The sequence below is a fragment of the Pristiophorus japonicus genome, chromosome 1 (assembly GCF_044704955.1).
Source record: "Pristiophorus japonicus isolate sPriJap1 chromosome 1, sPriJap1.hap1, whole genome shotgun sequence".
Classification (NCBI taxonomy): Eukaryota; Metazoa; Chordata; class Chondrichthyes; family Pristiophoridae; genus Pristiophorus; species Pristiophorus japonicus.
Genome location: NC_091977.1, coordinates 470,316,966 through 470,335,937, shown reverse-complemented (window position 1 = coordinate 470,335,937; position 18,972 = coordinate 470,316,966). Strand labels below are relative to the sequence as shown.

The 18,972-nt window shown below is 59.0% G+C and overlaps 1 protein-coding gene and 1 pseudogene across 5 annotated transcripts in view; one reads left to right on the top strand and one right to left on the bottom strand.

The window, feature by feature from the left end:
* Positions 1-18,972, bottom strand: part of ints8 (integrator complex subunit 8) — a 166,891-nt gene that overhangs the window by 140,164 nt on the left and 7,755 nt on the right. The gene's annotated exons all lie outside the window — the stretch shown is intronic.
* Positions 5,793-5,901, top strand: LOC139279333 (5S ribosomal RNA; annotated as a pseudogene).

Here is an 18,972-nt window from a genome sequence, read left to right as displayed (position 1 = left end):
TTGTCCGGCTGGCGCGGGAGGACACGACGGAGGGAGATTTTAATGTGGTGCACGAGGGGACTGCCTACCGCGTCTTCTGGACGTCGGACGGCGTGCGGTGCCATGCCTGCAAGGAGGTGGGGCACGTTCGCAAGAACTGCCCCGCCTCCAAGGCCGCCAAACCACCGAAGGCGGCCAAGGCTGGCACCGCCGCCACCCCTCCCCCTAGTTGCGTCCGCGTGCCGGGAGCCGTAGGTGCGCGGGCATCGTCGGAGGCCTTTGTTTTCAGGGCCTCCGGCGGGGGGGAGGGAGAGCGTCCGAGCGGAAAGAAGGCGCGGAACAAGAAGAAACATCTAGAGGCGGGTCCCCTCAGTGCGCCAGAAAGATTGACCACCGCGCTCGGCCCAACCCAGCCACCGGCGAGCGCGGGGTGCCCTGAGCCCGTGCCCGAGCCCTTGACCAATACCGCAGAGGGGCCCGGGCGTGGGCAAGAAAAGAAAAGGGGGGGGGCGGAGCGGGAGGCCTCGGCAGACATGGAGGTCTCCCTGTCTCAGCGCACCTCCAGCAACAAAAGGAGGCGCCGCTCCGTTGAGGCGGAGGGGGAACAACATCCCTCCGCGGAAGAGGCGGTGCCCGCCGCGTGTCCCGCGTCCCCCCACCAGCGCCCCCAAGCAGCGCCGTAGGCGGGAAGAGTCTGTCCCCGGGGAGGGTGAGACAGTTGAGGCTGTCCAGCCTCAGTCTCCCGGGGATGGCGTGGAAGATCTGCCTGTCGTGGGGGGCGTGGGGACCGCGGAGGAATGCGTAGCCGCCGGGCCGGGCGTCCCGGGGACTGAGGCGGGCGGGGCCGAAAAGGCCGAACCTGAGCCCGCCCAGCCAATACACAACTTACCCCGGGATTTGCTCGACCCGGCAGAGAATGAAACAATTGATTTTAATGATACTGTACATGCTGGGCCGGGGGGTGGCAGCGGGGAGGGGGAGGAACACCCACCCTCGCCTCTTACTTTGGAGCTGGAGCACTTGGGGAGCCTGGGGATCTCCTATGGCCGGGTCTCTCCTTGTTCTCCGGTTCCTGGGGCGGAGGGGGAACCCCTTCCGCTGTCATTTCCCGACCCAGCACCATTTTTAAAAGAGCCCAGTGGGGACTCCTCTGCCGACGATCCTGGGGGTGGGATCGGGGCAGTGCCAGGGCCGGTTGGAGCGGCCGGTTCATTTGCCGTACCTTGTGCGGTCGATGGGCTGGCTGCTGGCGGCCACCTCCCGGAGGAGGACGGGGACTCGGTGGGGGACGCGGGTGAAGACCTAGAGACCACCGCCAGTGAGGCGGTGGATCTGCTCGCGGCCGCCGCTGAGGCCCTCCTCATTCCTGCAAAGGAACTCCGGGACTTTTTGGCCCAGAGCCGGGGTCGCCGCGACCAAGCCCGACTGGCCCTGGAAAAATGGTCCGAGCCGGAGCTGATCAAGGGGTCCGTCCGCGCCGCCGTTAAAACCTTGGCCGCGGGCGGGCCCTTGACAAAGGAGCAGCACCTTGAGCTGCGCGAGCTCGAGGGACTCCTCGCTGGGCTGCGGAGGGAGCGGAGTTCAACAAAAGACTCCGCTCCCTCCCCCACAATAGGTTAAGGTAGAGTTTGCACTATGCTTTTGCCATGAAGATAACCATAGCCAGCCTCAACATCAACGGCGGCAGAGGGGCACGCCGTAGATTTGACAATTTTTCGCTCCTGCGGGAGGGGAAATATGCGGTGTGCTTCCTGCAAGAAACCCACACCGTTCCGGGAGACGAAGCCACGTGGCTCCTGGAATGGCAAGGAGAGGTCCGCATGAGCCACCTCACCGCCATTTCTAGTGGGGTGGCCATCTTGCTGGGCCCGCATTTTCAGCCGGAGATCTTGGGGGTCGAGGAGCCCGTGCCAGGCCGCTTGCTGCACGTAACGGTTCGCCTGGGGGACGTGCCGCTCCATCTCGTGAACGTGTACGCCCCTCATCCCGGCCCGCAGCAAACGCGCTTCTTTGAAGAGGTGTCCGCTCTTCTTGGCTCCGTCGACGTCGGCGACTGCATTGTCCTCGGGGGGGATTTTAACTGCACCCTCAAGGCGAGGGACCGCTCCGGTGCCCCGCAGTGCATGACGGCGATGGAGAAGTTGAGGGACCTGGTCGGGTCCTTCGACTTGGTGGACGTCTGGCGAAATCTCCACCCCGACTCCAGCGCCTTTACTTGGGTGAGGCCTGGAGTTGGATGGTCTAGAGTCGACCGCCTTTACGTGTCTCGGGCGTACGTTTCCTGCGTCCCGGCGGCCTCCATGCGACCGGTGCCGTGTTCGGACCACCACCTGGTGTGGGCGGAGCTCGCTTCGCTCCGCGCGAGGACGGGGTCCGCGTACTGGCACTTTAACAACCGGCTGCTGGAGGACGTGCGGTTCCAGGACTCGTTCCGTCGATTCTGGTCCGACTGGAGAAGGAAGCAGGGGGGCTTCCCCTCCTTGAGGCTATGGTGGGACGTGGGCAAGGCTCACGTCCGCGTCTTCTGTCAAGAGTACGCGAGGGGGTCGACCAAGAGGCGGGCGGCCAGAGTCGGGCGCCTAGAAAAAGAGGTGCTCGACCTGGAAGCCCGTCTCGGTCAAGTCGTCCAGGACCCGGCCCTGCGGACGGTGTACGAAGCGAAGAAGGCCGCGCTGAAGGACCTGCAGCTCGTCGGGTCCCGAGGCGCGTTCGTGAGGTCGCGGATCCGGTTCCTGCGGGATCTGGACCGCGGCTCCCCCTTCTTCTACTCGCTGGAAAAAAGGCAGAGTGTCCGTAAGCAGCTCTTGACGCTGCTGGCCGACGACGGCTCTCTCGTCTCGGATCCGGAGGGCGTCAACAACAGGGTCCGTGAATATTACGGGGCTCTGTTCTCTCCGGATCCGTCCAGCGAGGAAGCGCGTAGAGTTTTGTGGGAGGACCTGCTGAAGGTCGGCCCGGAGGGCGCCGAAAATCTGGAAGCTCCGCTAAGCCTAGCGGAGCTCACCGGTGCCCTCGCCCGGCTCTCGAGGGGAAAATCCCCGGGGCTGGACGGGCTGACCGTGGAGTTCCACAGGGCGTTCTGGGACGTCCTGGGGAGCGACTACGCGCGGGTCCTGGGGGAAAGTCTGGCGACCGGGGAGATGCCCCTCTCTTGGCGCAGGGCAGTCATCGTCCTGCTGCCTAAGAAGGGCGATCTCCGCCTCCTTAAGAACTGGCGCCCGGTCTCCCTCCTCAGCACGGACTACAAAATCTTCGCCAGGGCGATGTCTGCTCGCCTTGGTGCCGTGCTGGACCACATGATCCACCCCGACCAGTCATACACGGTCCCGGGCCGGACGATCCACGACAACATCCATCTGGTCCGGGACCTCATCCATTGCTCCCAGGAGGCTGGTCTGTCGGTCGCCTTCCTATCCCTCGACCAAGAGAAGGCGTTCGACAGGGTGGATCACGACTATCTGCTCGGAACTCTGCGCGCTTTCGGGTTCGGGACGCATTTCGTCGCCCGGATCCGACTTTTGTACGCCGCCGCGGAGTGTCTGATTAAGGTTAACGGGTCCTTGACGGCGCCCCTTCGCTTTAGGAGAGGGGTGCGCCAGGGATGCCCCATGTCCGGCCAGTTATACGCCGTTTGCGTGGAGCCTTTCCTGCGCCTCTTGCGGACGAGGTTGACGGGACTGGCTCTGCAAGGGCCGGGCGTGGAGGTCGTCCTCTCGGCTTACGCCGATGACGTGCTCCTCGCGGTAGAGGATCCCGCTGACCTGCGGAGGATGCGTGAGTGCCAGGAGATTTACTCGGCCGCGTCCTCCGCCAGGATCAACTGGGAGAAATGTTCCGGACTCCTGGTGGGTCAGTGGCGGGTGGACTCCCTGCCGGAGGAGCTCAGGCCTTTTGCCTGGAGCACGACCCATCTCCTCTATCTGGGAGTCTACCTTAGCCCCGACGAGGGAGCCTGGCCGGCGAACTGGCAGGAGCTGGAGGCCAAGGTCGCCGCTCGCCTAGGGCGCTGGACAGGACTGCTCCGAGTGCTGTCCTACAGGGGTCGAGCGCTAGTTATAAACCAGCTGGTGGCCGCAATGCTGTGGTACCGGCTGGTCACTTTGACCCCTCCCCCTGCGTTTGTCGCCAAGATACAGAAGAAGCTGGTGGACTTCTTCTGGAACAACAGGAAGCACTGGGTCTCTGCCGCGGTCTTGAGTCTCCCGCTTGAGGAGGGCGGTCAGTCGTTGGTGTGAGTCAGCGCCCAGCTCGCGACTTTCCGTCTTCAGACCCTGCAGAGATACCTTTACGTCGAGCCCCCTCCTAGGTGGTGTGCTCTGGCGAGGTATTTCTTCCGCCAGCAGCTCGACCTCAATTATGACACGCAGCTCCTGTTTGTGAACTTGGGGGGTGCCAGGACCGCCCTCCGGGAGCTGCCTGTCTTTTACAGGGAACTCATCAGGGTCTGGAACAAAGTCTCCACCAAGCGCAGCTCTCCACCGGCTGGAGTGGCGGCCGTCCTGCAGGAGCCGCTGCTCGGGAATCCGTACCTCCACGGCCGAGGTTTTATGTGGCGGTCGGAAGAGAGGGCTGTGGCTGGTGAGGTGACCAGGGTCAGGGACCTGCTCGATGGCGGAGGAGCGGGCTGGATGGCGCCAGTCACGCTGGCGCGGCGCCTAAATTCTGCCAACGTCCGCCACGCGGCCGATGCCATCGAGTCGCTAAAAACAGCTCTGGGCCCTGACTCCGTTAGGTGTATCGAGGAGGCTCAAGCACGTGGGGAGATCCCGTCCGAACTGACCCCCGTCCGGACGGAATTCCTCATCGGCGCCAAACCCCGGAACCTCCCTCGGGGGCCGGCGCCTCACAACTTGAGCCGCCTCGGGGAAATCCCCTCCGTGCCTTTCAGTTCCGCGCGGAGGGGTTTCCTGTACGGGCTGCTCCTGCACACCCTCAACTTTGCCATCCTCGCCGGCCGTCCGGACACGCCATGGCGCACCATCTTGCCGTCCGGAGGAGGCGGGGGTCCCCGATGGAGGGCACTCTACGCAGGGGTCCTCCCACTATTCATCGGGGACTTGGCCTGGAGGGTGGTGCACGGAGCAGTGCCGTGCAATAAATTTTTAAGCCGGTTCACGGACTCCCAGGCCGCCTGCAATTTCTGCGGTCTGGAGGAGTCCGCGTTCCATGTTTTTATTGAATGCACGAGGTTGCAGCCCCTGTTCCACTATTTGAAGGGGCTGCTCCTGAAATTCTGGCTGCACTTCAGTCCCACTCTCCTGATCTTTGGGCACCCTGTGCGGAGGGGAGCGGGTAGGTCCGAAGGCCTCCTCGTAGGACTGCTCCTGGGCACGGCCAAGGGTGCCATCAGCCGGTCCAGGCAGCGGGCGGTCGAGGGGGTCGTTCAACCTGACTGCCTGCCTCTCTTCCGCTCTTACATCCGGTCCAGGGTGTCCTTGGAGATGGAGCACGCGGTGTCCACCGGTACGCTCGCGGCCTTCCGCGAGAGGTGGGCACCGGAGGGACTGGAGTGCATCATCACGCCCGGCAACCAAATTTTAATTTGATTTTACGTTTTAAAGTTTAATTTGTTTTAATTGCCGGTGCTTTTAGTGTCCCCCTTCCCTTTTATAGGGGGCACTGGGGAAAATTGTGATTTTAGTGCCCAAAAAAAAACCCCCAAAAAAAAAGAAAAACACAAAAAAAAAACCAAAAAAAAAAGGGGGGAAAAAAAGGGCCTTGAAAATGTCTGGAGTGTCACCCAGGTCGGGTGGCACCGTTTATTGTTTTTATGTTTTCACAGGTGAACTCAAAAGAGTTTCATGCACAAGGAAGCCCACGGCCACACTAGTCTGAAAACGTCTGATCTCAGAAGCTAAGCAGAGTCAGGCCTGGTTAGTACTTGGATGGGAGACTGCCTGGGAATACCAGGTGCAGTAGGCTTTTGTGTCCCCTTCCCTTTTATAGGGGGCACTGGGGAAAAATTGTGATTTTAGTGCCCAAAAAAAAACAAAAAAAGAAAAACACAAAAAAAAAACAAAAAAAAAGGGGGGAAAAAAAAGGGCCTTGTAAATGTCTGGAGTGTCACCCAGGTCGGGTGGCACCGTTTAATGTTTTATGTTTTGCAGGTGAACTCCAAAAAGAGTTTCATGCACAAGGAACCAATGGTAGAGCAGTAGAGGCGTGTCCTGCTCAGTGAGCAGTGAGAGAAGGAGCTAGCAACTTGAGCTCCTGCCTGGAGAGCCCTGAGACCAGCCCAGGAACAGAAGGAAGGAAGGGGCTTCACCTTCACTTTCACCCAGAGGGAGAGGAGGAGAACAGAAAACATTTCAACATTTTTACCATTCTGCAAGGAGTTGGAGAGAGGGGGAAAAGACCAACAACATCCAGTGAGGAAGGAGGGAGACTCTACTATTTCTACAGGTGGGTGTGGGTGCATTTCCCAAAAAGACTTTGTTGTTTCGGTGGAGGGAGGAAAGAAGACCACTGAGGGCCGGAACATCGCGGGGGGTGTGTGTGTGTGTGGAAGTGTGCGTGCGGGCCGTGTTTACAACTAGGCCCCCCCCACAATTGGAACCCCCCCCACCCCCCCCATTTGCCTAGCCTGGGATAGCTGGAGCTACCAGGCTGAAGATTGTTTTCTTAATCACCCAATTAAAGATCGTTAGTAGTGTGTGCCTGGTGGCTCCAGCTACCCCAGGTGAAGACATCTTCTCCCCCCACCTGAAGACCACCCCAAAGACTTTTTGTTTTGCCATCTGGGGAGTGCACCCACCCACAGCTGTGAGGGGAGACCTGCCCTCGCAGTCCCCCCCCCCCTCTCTCTTTCTCTGTTACACTGTTTCTCCCCTCTCTCTCTCTGAGAGCCCTTCCTTCCAAATTTAATTTAAAAAAAAACCAATTAAGACAACTGAGCAGAGGGAGCAAGGCCCCTCCCCAATTGCCAACTAGGGGAGAGGTACCTCGTTAAGAGCTCCTCTGCTTCAGTCTTTTAGATAAGAGGCCTAATTAAGACCATTAAGGCCTGTGACTTTGGGGTGGGTGTAGCCCTTAAAGGGACCCCGTGATGGCGACCCCATCCACGCCGGTGGCAGGGCCAGCAAGGACGTATGCGCAGGCGGTGTCCACATCCACGGCACCTCCTGCGCCACCCGCTGCCCTGCCACCATTTAGATTAATTACTAAAAAACACGGGGTCAAGAGCTACACTCACCCCACAATGACCATCGAGGAGTGCGTGCGGGCGATGGCTGGGGTAGTCGGCCCCTCGGCCATTGTCGCAGCCTCCAAGATGTCTGGGAAGGCCGTGTTCTTCCTGGGGTCGGAGCGGGCGGTGTCCCTGGCCCTTGAAAAGGGGCTCACGGTGGGCGGGACGTTCCTGCCGGTGGACCCTCTCGAGGCCACCGCGCAGAGGGTCATCATTTCAAACGTCCCGCCCTTTGTTCCCGCTGAGCTCCTCCTCCCTCACCTACACCAACTGGGGGAGGTAAGGTCGGGGATCAACCCCATACCGCTCGGCCTCAGGGAGAACGGCCTGCGCCACGTGTTCTCCTTCCGCCGCCAGCTCTTTGTCCGGCTGGCGCGGGAGGAGATGACGGAGGGGAACTTTAATGTGGTGCACGAGGGGACTGCCTACCGCGTCTTTTGGACGTCGGACGGCGTGCGGTGCCATGCCTGCAGGGAGGTGGGGCACGTTCGCAAGAACTGCCCCGCCTGCAGGGAGGTGGGGCACGTTCGCAAGAACTGCCCCGCCTCCAAGGCCGCCAAACCACCGAAGGCGGCCAAGGATGGCGCCGCCGCCACCCCTCCCCCTAGTTGCGTCCGCGTGCCGGGAGCCATGGGTGCGCGGGCATCGTCGGAGGCCTTTGTTTTCAGGGCCTCCGGCGGGGGGGAGGGAGAGCGTCCGAGCGGAAAGAAGGCGCGGAAGAAGGAGAAACATCTAGAGGCGGGTCCCCTCGGTGCGCCGGAAAGTTTGACCACCGCGCTCAGCCCAACCCAGTCACCGGCGAGCGCGGGGTGCCCCGAGCCCGTGCCCGGGCCCTTGAATAACACCACAGAGGGGCCCAGGCGCGGGCAAGAAAAGAAAAAGGGGGGGGGCGGAGCGGGAGGCCTCGGCAGACATGGGGGTCTCCCTGCCTCCGCGCGCCCCCAGGAACAAAAGGAGGCACGGCTCCGATGAGACGGAGGGGGAACAACATCCCTCCGTGGAGGAGTTGGTGCCCGCCGCGTGTCCCGCGTCCCCAACCAGCGCCCCCAAGCAGCGCCGTAGGCGGGAGGAGTCTGTCCCCGGGGAGGGTGAAACAGTTGAGGCTGCCCAGCCTCTGCCTCCCGGGGATGGAGTGGAAGATCTGCCTGTCGTGGGGGGCGTGGGGACCGCGGAGGAATGCGTAGCCGCCGGGCCGGGCGTCCCGGGGACTGAGGCGGGCGAGGCCGAAAAGGCCGAACCTGAGCCCGCCCAGCCAATACCCAACTTCCCCCGGGAGTCGCTCGACCCGGCAGAAACACAAACTATTAAATATGACACTGTAAATGCTGGGCCGGGGGGTGGCAGCGGGGAGGGGGAGGAACACCCACCCTCGCCTCTTGCTGTGGAGCTGGAGCACTTGGAGAGCCTGGGGATTTCCTATGGCCGGGTCTCTCCTTGTTCTCCGGTTCCTGGGGCGGGGGGGGAACCCCTTCCGCTGTCATTTCCCGACCCAGCACCATTTTTAAAAGAGCCCAGTGGGGACTCCTCTGCCGACGATCCTGGGGGTGGGATCGGGGCAGTGCCAGGGCCGGTTGGAGCGGCCGGTTCATTTGCCGTACCTTGTGCGGTCGATGGGCTGGCTGCTGGCGGCCACCTCCCGGAGGAGGACGGGGACTCGGTGGGGGACGCGGGTGAAGACCTAGAGACCACCGCCAGCGAGGCGGTGGATCTGCTCGCGGCCGCCGCCGAGACCATCCTCATTCCTGCAAAGGAACTCCGGGACTTTTTGGCCCAGAGCCGGGGTCGCTGCAACCAAGCCCGACTGGCCCTGGAAAAATGGTCCGAGCCAGAGCTGATCAAGGCGTCCGTCCGCGCCGCCGTCAAAACCTTGGCCGCGGGCGGGCCCCTGACAAAGGCGCAACACCTTGAGCTGCGCGAGCTCGAGGGACTCCTCGCTGGGCTGCGGAGGGAGCAGAGTTCAACAAAAGACTCCGCTCCCTCCCCCACAATAGGTTAAGGTAGAGGTTGCACTATGCTTTTGCCATGAAGATAACCATAGCCAGCCTCAACATCAACGGCGGCAGAGGGGCACGCCGTAGATTTGACAATTTTTCGCTCCTGCGGGAGGGGAAATATGCGGTGTGCTTCCTGCAAGAAACCCACACCGTTCCGGGAGACGAAGCCACGTGGCTCCTGGAATGGCAAGGAGAGGTCCGCATGAGCCACCTCACCGCCATTTCTAGTGGGGTGGCCATCTTGCTGGGCCCGCATTTTCAGCCGGAGATCTTGGGGGTCGAGGAGCCCGTGCCAGGCCGCTTGCTGCACGTAACGGTTCGCCTGGGGGACGTGCCGCTCCATCTCGTGAACGTGTACGCCCCTCAGCCCGGCCCGCAGCAAACGCGCTTCTTTGAAGAGGTGTCCGCTCTTCTTGGCTCCGTCGACGTCTGCGACTGCATTGTCCTCGGGGGGGGATTTTAACTGCACCCTCGAGGCGAGGGACCGCTCCGGTGCCCCGCAGTGCATGACGGCGATGGAGAAGTTGAGGGACCTGGTCGGGTCTTTCGACTTGGTGGACGTCTGGCGAAATCTCCACCCCGACTCCAGCGCCTTTACTTGGGTGAGGCCTGGAGTTGGATGGTCTAGAGTCGACCGCCTTTACGTGTCTCGGGCGTACGTTTCCTGCGTCCCGGCGGCCTCCATGCGGCCGGTGCCGTGTTCGGACCACCACCTGGTGTGGGCGGAGCTCGCTTCGCTCCGCGCGAGGACGGGGTCCGCGTACTGGCACTTTAACAACCGGCTGCTGGAGGACATGCGGTTCCAGGACTCGTTCCGTCGATTCTGGTCCGACTGGAGAAGGAAGCAGGGGGGCTTCTCCTCCTTGAGGCTATGGTGGGACGTGGGCAAGGCTCACGTCCGCGTCTTCTGTCAAGACTACGCGAGGGGGTCGACCAAGAGGCGGGCGGCCAGAGTCGGGCGCCTAGAAAAAGAGGTGCTCGACCTGGAAGCCCGTCTCGGTCAAGTCGTCCAGGACCCGGCCCTGCGGACGGTGTACGAAGCGAAGAAGGCCGCGCTGAAGGACCTGCAGCTCGTCGGGTCCCGAGGCGCGTTCGTGAGGTCGCGGATCCGGTTCCTGCGAGATCTGGACCGCGGCTCCCCCTTCTTCTACTCGCTTGAAAAAAGGCAGAGTGTCCGTAAGCAGCTCTTGACGCTGCTGGCCGACGACGGCTCTCTCGTCTCGGATCCGGAGGGCGTCAACAACAGGGCCCGTGAATATTACGGTGCTCTGTTCTCTCCGGATCCGTCCAGCGAGGAAGCGCGTAGAGTTTTGTGGGAGGACCTGCCGAAGGTCAGCCCGGAGGGCGCCGAAAATCTGGAAGCTCCGCTAAGCCTGGCGGAGCTGACCGGTGCCCTCGCCCGGCTCTCGAGGGGAAAATCCCCGGGGCTGGACGGGCTGACCGTGGAGTTCCACAGGGCGTTCTGGGACGTCCTGGGGAGCGACTACGCGCGGGTCCTGGGGGAAAGTCTGGCGACCGGGGAGATGCCCCTCTCTTGGCGCAGGGCAGTCATCGTCCTGCTGCCTAAGAAGGGCGATCTCCGCCTCCTTAAGAACTGGCGCCCGGTCTCCCTCCTCAGCACGGACTACAAAATCTTCGCCAGGGCGATGTCTGCTCGCCTTGGTGCTGTGCTGGACCACATGATCCACCCCGACCAGTCATACACGGTCCCGGGCCGGACAATCCACGATAACATCCATCTGGTCCGGGACCTCATCCATTGTTCCCAGGAGGCTGGTCTGTCGGTCGCCTTCCTATCCCTCGACCAAGAGAAGGCGTTCGACAGGGTGGATCACGACTATCTGCTCGGAACTCTGCGCGCTTTCGGGTTCGGGACGCATTTCGTCGCCCGGATCCGACTTTTGTACGCCGCCGCGGAGTGTCTGATTAAGGTTAACGGGTCCTTGACGGCGCCCCTTCGCTTTAGGAGAGGGGTGCGCCAGGGATGCCCCATGTCCGGCCAGTTATACGCCGTTTGCGTGGAGCCTTTCCTGCGCCTCTTGCGGACGAGGTTGACGGGACTGGCTCTGCAAGGGCCGGGCGTGGAGGTCGTCCTCTCGGCTTACGCCGATGACGTGCTCCTCGCGATAGAGGATCCCGCTGACCTGCGGAGGATGCGTGAGTGCCAGGAGATTTACTCGGCCGCGTCCTCCGCCAGGATCAACTGGGAGAAATGTTCCGGACTTCTGGTGGGTCAGTGGCGGGTGGACTCCCTGCCGGAGGAGCTCAGGCCTTTTGCCTGGAGCACGACCCATCTCCTCTATCTGGGAGTCTACCTTAGCCCCGACGAGGGAGCCTGGCCGGCGAACTGGCAGGAGCTGGAGGCCAAGGTCGCCGCTCGCCTAGGGCGCTGGACAAGACTGCTCCGAGTGCTGTCCTACAGGGGTCGAGCGCTAGTCATAAACCAGCTGGTGGCCGCAATGCTGTGGTACCGGCTGGTCACTTTGACCCCTCCCCCTGCGTTTGTCGCCAAGATACAGAAGAAGCTGGTGGACTTCTTCTGGAACAACAGGAAGCACTGGGTCTCTGCCGCGGTCTTGAGTCTCCCGCTTGAGGAGGGCGGTCAGTCGTTGGTGTGCGTCAGCGCCCAGCTCGCGACTTTCCGTCTTCAGACCCTGCAGAGATACCTTTACGTCGAGCCCCCTCCTAGGTGGTGCGCTCTGGCGAGGTATTTCTTCCGCCAGCAGCTCGACCTCAATTATGACACGCAGCTCCTGTTTGTGAACTTGGGGGGTGCCAGGACCGCCCTCCGGGAGCTGCCTGTCTTTTACAGGGAACTCATCAGGGTCTGGAACAAAGTCTCCACCAAGCGCAGCTCTCCGCCGGCTGGAGTGGCGGCCGTCCTGCAGGAACCGCTGCTCGGGAATCCGTACCTCCACGGCCGAGGTTTTATGTGGCGGTCGGAAGAGAGGGCTGTGGCTGGTGAGGTGACCAGGGTCAGGGACCTGCTCGATGGCGGAGGAGCGGGCTGGATGGCGCCAGACACGCTGGCGCGGCGCCTAAATTCTGCCAACGTCCGCCACGCGGCCGATGCCATCGAGTCGCTAAAAACAGCTCTGGGCCCTGACTCCGTTAGGTGCATCGAGGAGGCTCAAGCACGTGGGGAGATCCCGTCCGAACTGACCCCCGTCCGGACGGAATTCCTCATCGGCGCCAAACCCCGGAACCTCCCTCGGGGGCCGGCGCCTCACAACTTGAGCCGCCTCGGGGAAATCCCCTCCGTGCCTTTCAGTTCCGCGCGGAGGGGTTTCCTGTACGGGCTGCTTCTGCACACCCTCAACTTTGCCATCCTCGCCGGCCGTCCGGACACGCCATGGCGTACCATCTTGCCGTCCGGAGGAGGCGGGGGTCCCCGATGGAGGGCCCTCTACGCAGGGGTCCTCCCACTATTCATCGGGGACTTGGCCTGGAGGGTGGTGCACGGAGCAGTGCCGTGCAACAAATTTTTAAGCCGGTTCACGGACTCCCAGGCCGCCTGCAATTTCTGCGGTCTGGAAGAGTCCGAGTTCCATGTTTTTATGGAATGCACAAGGTTGCAGCCCCTGTTTTATTATTTGAAGGGGCTGCTCCTGAAATTCTGGCTGCACTTCAGTCCCACTCTCCTGATCTTTGGGCACCCTGTGCGGAGGGGAGCGGGTAGGTCCGAAGGCCTCCTCGTAGGACTGCTCCTGGGCACGGCCAAGGGTGCCATCAGCCGGTCCAGGCAGCGGGCGGTCGAGGGGGTCGTTCAACCTGACTGCCTGCCTCTCTTCCGCTCTTACATCCGGTCCAGGGTGTCCTTGGAGATGGAGCAAGCGGTGTCCACCGGTACGCTCGCGGCCTTCCGCGAGAGGTGGGCACCGGAGGGACTGGAGTGCATCATCACGCCCGGCAACCAAATTTTAATTTGATTTTACGTTTTTAAGTTTAATTTGTTTTAATTGCCGGTGCTTTTAGTGTCCCCCTTCCCTTTTATAGGGGGCACTGGAAAAATTTGATTTTAGCGCCCCAAAAAAAAAACCAAAAACCAAAAAAAAAAGGGGGCCTTGAAAGTGTCTGCTGTGTCACCCAGGTCGGGTGGCATGGTTTTAATGTTTTATGTTTTTTCAGGTTAACTCAAAAGAGTTTCATGCACAAGGACCCCCAGGTCCCTCTGCACCACAGCATGTTGTAATTTCTCCCCTTTCAAATAATATTCCCTTTTACTGTTTTTTTTTCCCCCAAGGTGGATGACCTCACACTTTCCGACATTGTATTCCATCTGCCAAACCTTAGCCCATTCACTTAACCTATCTAAATCTCTTTGCAGCCTTTCTGTGTCCTCTACGCAACCCACTTTCCCACTAATCTTTGGGTCATCTGCAAATTTTGTTAAACTACACTCGGTCCCCTCTTCCAGGTCATCGATGTATATTGTAAACAGTTGTGGTCCCAGCACCGATCCCTGTGGCACACCACTAACCACCGATTTCCAACCCGAAATGGACCCATTTATCCCGACTCTCTGCTTTCTGTTAGCCAGCCAATTCTCTATCCATGCTAATACATTTCCACTGACTCCGCGTACCTTTATGTTCTGCAGTAACCTTTTGTGTGGCACCTTATCGAATGCCTTTTGGAAATCTAAATACACCACATCCATCGGTACACCTCTATCCACCATGCTCGTTATATCCTCAAAGAATTCCAGTAAATTAGTTAAACATGATTTCCCCTTCATGAATCCATGCTGCGTCTGCTTGATTGCACTGTTCCAAGCTAGATGTCCCGCTATTTCTTCCTTAATGATAGTTTCAAGCATTTTCCCCACTACAGATGTTAAACTAACCGGCCTATAGTTACCTGCCTTTTGTCTGCCCCCTTTTTTTTTTTAAAACAGAGGCGTTACATTAGCTGCTTTCCAATCCGCTGGTACCTCCCCAGAGTCCAGAGAATTTTGGTAGATTATAACGAATGCATCTGTTATAACTTTCGCCATCTCTTTTAATACTCTGGGATGCATTTCATCAGGACCAGGGGACTTGTCTCCCTTGAGTCCCATTAGCCTGTCCAGCACTACCCCCCGAGTGATGGTGATTGCCTCAAGGTCCTCCCTGCCCACATTCCTGTGACCAGCAACTTCTGGCATGGTTTCTGTGCCTTCCACTGTGAAGACCGAAGCAAAATAATTGTTTAAGGTCTCAGCCATTTCCACATTTCCCATTATTAAATCCCCCTTCTAAGGGACCAACATTTACTTTAGTCACTCTTTTCCGTTTTATATATCTGTAAAAGCTTTTACTATCCGTTTTTATGTTTTGCGCAAGTTTACTTTCGTAATCTATCTTTCCTTTCTTTATTGCTTTCTTAGTCATTCTTTGCTGTCGTTTAAAATTTTCCCAATCTTCTATTTTCCCACTAACCTTGGCCACCTTATACGCATTGGTTTTTAATTTGATACTCTCCTTAATTTCCTTGGTTATCCACGGCTGGTTATCCCTTCTCTTACCACCCTTCTTTTTCACTGGAATATATTTTTGTTGAGCACTATGAAAGAGTGCCTTAAAAGTTCTCCACTGTTCCTCAATTGTGCCACCGTTTAGTCTGTGTTTCCAGTCTACTTTAGCCAACTCTACCCCCATCCCACTGTAGTCCCCTTTATTTAAGCATAGTACGCTCGTTTGAGACACTACTTCCTCACCCTCAATCTGTATTACAAATTCAACCATACTGTGATCACTCATTCCGAGAGAATCTTTTACTAGGAGATCGTTTATTATTCCTGTCTCATTACACAGGACCAGATCTAAGATAGCTTGCTCTGTGACATACTGTTCTAAGAAACAATCCCGTATGCATTCTATGAATTCCTCCTCCAGGCTTGAGCAGTGGTGCAGCAGGGAGGGATTCAAATTCCTGGAGCATTGGAACCGGTTCTGGGGGAGGTGGGACATGTACAAACCGGACGGTCTGCACCTAGGCAGGACCGGAACCAATGTCCTAGGGGGAGTGTTTGCTCGTGCTGTTGGGGAGGAGTTAAACTAATAAGGCAGGGGGATGGGAACCAATGCAGGGAGACAGAGGGAGACAAAAGCAAAAGACAGAAAGGAGATGAGTAAAAGTGGAGGGCAGAGAAAGGCAAGGCAAAACACAAAAAGGGCCACTGAATGTAAAGGGGCTGCAGGAGGGATCATACCTTTTAATGTAGTTTCCCAATCTACCTTAGCCAACTCGCCCCTCATACCGACATAGTTTGCTTTGCTTAGATTTAAGACCCTAGTTTCTGATTTAACTAAAATTACTTTCAAACTTAATATAAAATTCTATCATATTATAGTCGCTCTTCCCTATGGGCCCCTTTACTTCAAGGTTTCCTCTTTACTACAAGGTTAGTAATTAATCCTTTCTCATTGCACAATTCTAGATCTAAAATAGCCTCTCCGTAGTTGGTTCCTCAACATACTGATCTAGAAAACTATGTAAAAATTCCATGAATTTGTCCTCCACATTATTACTGCAAATTTGGTTTGCCCAGTCTACATGTAGATTGAAGTCCCCCATGATTACTGTATTACCCTTGTTACATGCACCACTAATTTCCTGATTTATACATTACCACTTCTGTTTGAGGGCATACAACTCCCATCAATGTTTTCTGTCCCTTGCTGCTTCTTAGCTCCATCCAAACTAATTCTGCTACTTGATTTTCGGAGCCAGTATTCTTTCTCTCGAATTGTCTTTATCCCATTCTTGATCAGGGCTACCCCTCCTCCTTTTCCAATTTGCCTACCTCTTCTAAAGGTTAAGTATCTTGGAATATTTAGTTCCCAACCTTGTTCACTTTGCAACCAGGGCTCCGTAATGATTATTAGATCAAACCTATTATTTTCTACCTGCGCTATTAATTCATCTGTTTTGTGGCGAATGCTTCGCGCATTCTGATATAGTGCCTTTAGCTTTGACTTTTTTCTATTTTTCCCTGATATTACCCTTGTTACTCTCTCTGTTCCTTCCTGACCCACTCTGGTAATTTTTACCCAAAAATTTGTTCTGCTCTGGAGCCTTGACATTTCTGAATCCTCCCAGTCCTCTTCATTAGTTTAAAGCCCTGTCTACTGCCCTAGTTATTTGATTTGCCAGGACACTGGTTCCAGCACGGTTTAAGTGGAGCCCATGTCAACGGAACAGTTCCTTTTATCACCAGTACTGCTGCCAGTGCTACACAAAGAAAAACCACTCTTTGAACTACTGAAATAAATGGCTGGCAGCATGGTGCGAGTACAACAATGTTATCTTTCCTACTTGAAAACGCACTTTAAAACCTCTCTCTCTTTGACCAAGCTTTTGGTCATCTGTCCTAATATCTCCTTCTGTGCCTCGGTGTCCAATTCTCTTTGATAATGCTGCTTGGGATGTTTTACTATGTTAAAGGCGCTATATAAATGCAAGTTGGAGTTGTAGTGGAGGACAAGAAATGAGGGCTTGGGGAGAGAGGGAGACCAGGGAAGTGTGTGTGGCGGGCATGGGGCCCAGCATTTCCTGGAGCAGCAGCAGTAACATGGTGAGTGGGATCAGTGCAGAGAGAGGAGCAGCCAGTAAAGGGATGAATAAAATCTGGGGATCTTATTTGGGAAAATAGTTAAGGATTGGTTCTACTGGTGGATGAATGGGGTGCTGCATATTCTCATTTTACATTGCAATCTCCAGTACATCATCATCATCATCATCATCATAGGCAATCCCTCGAAATCGAGGAAGACTTGCTTCCACTTTTAGGGCCCGAGTTTCCACAAGAAAAAAAACGGACGCCCCTCCGAGCTGGGCGCCCGTTTTTCCTGCCTAAAAAAATCCTCGGTATTCTCCACCTACTTACAGGTCCTCTGGCCCTCGGTGCAGCCAGCACGAGCTGTGGGGGGGGGGGGGCGGAGCCAGGTCCCGGCACTGAAAACAGTGCCGGGACCTCTGCACATGCGCGCTACAGTCAGCACGCAAGTGCAGTAGCTCCAGGCGCCGAACTGTGTGGGAGGGGCCCGAAGCACGCAGCCCCTAGCCCTGGCCGAATGGCCTCACTGGGGCTGCGTGGATAAGGCTCCTCCCACGGCCAGCTCCTGCTCCCCCCCAACCAGACCCGACACCCGCTCCCCCCCGCCCCGCCGCCCAGACACCCGTTCCCCTCCCCTACCACCCCGACCAGACCCGACACCAGCTCCCCCCCGCCGACCAGACCCGACCCCTGCTCCTCCGCCCCCCCCGACACCCGCTCTCCACCGCCCCCCCCGACCAGACCCGAACCCCGCTCCCCCTCCCTTTCCCCCCCGCCGACCAGACCCGACCAGACACCCGCTCCTACCCCCCCCCCACCCCACTCCCGACCCGACCCGCGCTCCTGTTCCCCGACCCGACCCCCCCTCTCCCCTTCCCCCCCCCACTGGACCCGACTCCTGGACTGGATCCGATCCGACCTCTCCCTTCCTTCTCCACCCCCGCTCTCTCTCTCTCTCCCTCCCTCCCTCCCTCCGCTCTCTCTCTCTCTCTCCCTCCCTCCCTCCCCCCGCTCGCTCTCTCTCTCTCTCTCTCCCTCCCTCCCCCGCGCTCTCTCTCTCCCTCCCTCCCCCCGCTCTCTCTCTCCCTCCCTCCCCCCGCTCTCTCTCTCTCTCTCCCTCCCCCCGCTCGCTCTCTCTCTCTCTCTCTCTCCCTCCCCCGCGCTCTCTCTCTCCCTCCCTCCCTCCCCCCGCTCTCTCTCTCTCTCTCTCTCTCTCCCTCCCCCCCCCCGCTCTCTCTCTCTCTCTCTCTCCCTCCCTCCCAGCGCTCTCTCTCTCTCTCTCTCCCTCCCCCCGCTCTCTCTCTCTCTCTCTCCCTCCCCCCGCTCTCTCTCTCTCTCCCTCCCTCCCCCCGCTCTCTCTCTCTCTCCCTCCCTCCGCTCTCTCTCTCTCTCCCTCCCTCCCTCCGCTCTCTCTCTCTCTCCCTCCCCCCGCTCTCCCTCCCTCCCCCCGCTCTCTCTCTCTCTCTCTCCCTCCCTCCCCCCGCTCTCTCTCTCTCTCCCTCCCCCCGCTCTCTCTCTCCCTCCCTCCCCCCGCTCTCTCTCTCCCTCCCCTCCCCCCGCTCTCCCTCCCCTCCCCCCTCTCTCCCTCCCCTCCCCCCGCTCACCCTCCCCTCCCCCCGCTCACCCTCCCCCTCCCCCCGCTCCCCCTCCCCCCGCTCTCCCTCCCCCTCTCTCTCTCTCTCTCTCTCCCTCCCTCCGCTCTCTCTCTCTCTCCCTCCCTCCGCTCTCTCCCTCCCTCCGCTCTCTCTCTCCCTCCCTCCCGCTCTCTCTCTCCCTCCCTCCCCCCCGCTCTCTCTCTCCCTCCCTCCCCCCCGCTCTCTCTCTCTTTCCCTCCCCCCGCTCTCTCTCTGCCTCCCTCCCCCCGCTCTCTCTCTCCCTCCCCTCCCCCCACTCTCTCTCTCTCCCTCCCCTCCCCCCACTCTCTCTCTCTCCCTCCCCTCCCCCCACTCTCTCTCTCTCTCCCTCCCCTCCCCCCGCTCTCTCTCTCTCCCTCCCCCCGCTCTCTCTCTCTCTCTCCCCTCCCCCCGCTCTCTCTCTCTCTCTCCCTCCCCTCCCCCCGCTCTCTCTCTCTCCCTCCCCTCCCCCCGCTCTCTCTCTCTCCCTCCCCTCCCCCCGCTCTCTCTCTCTCCCTCCCCTCCCCCCGCTCTCTCTCTCTCCCTCCCCTCCCCCCGCTCTCTCTCTCTCCCTCCCCTCCCCCCGCTCTCTCTCTCTCCCTCCCCTCCCCCCGCTCTCTCTCTCCCTCCCCTCCCCCCGCTCTCTCTCTCTCCCTCCCC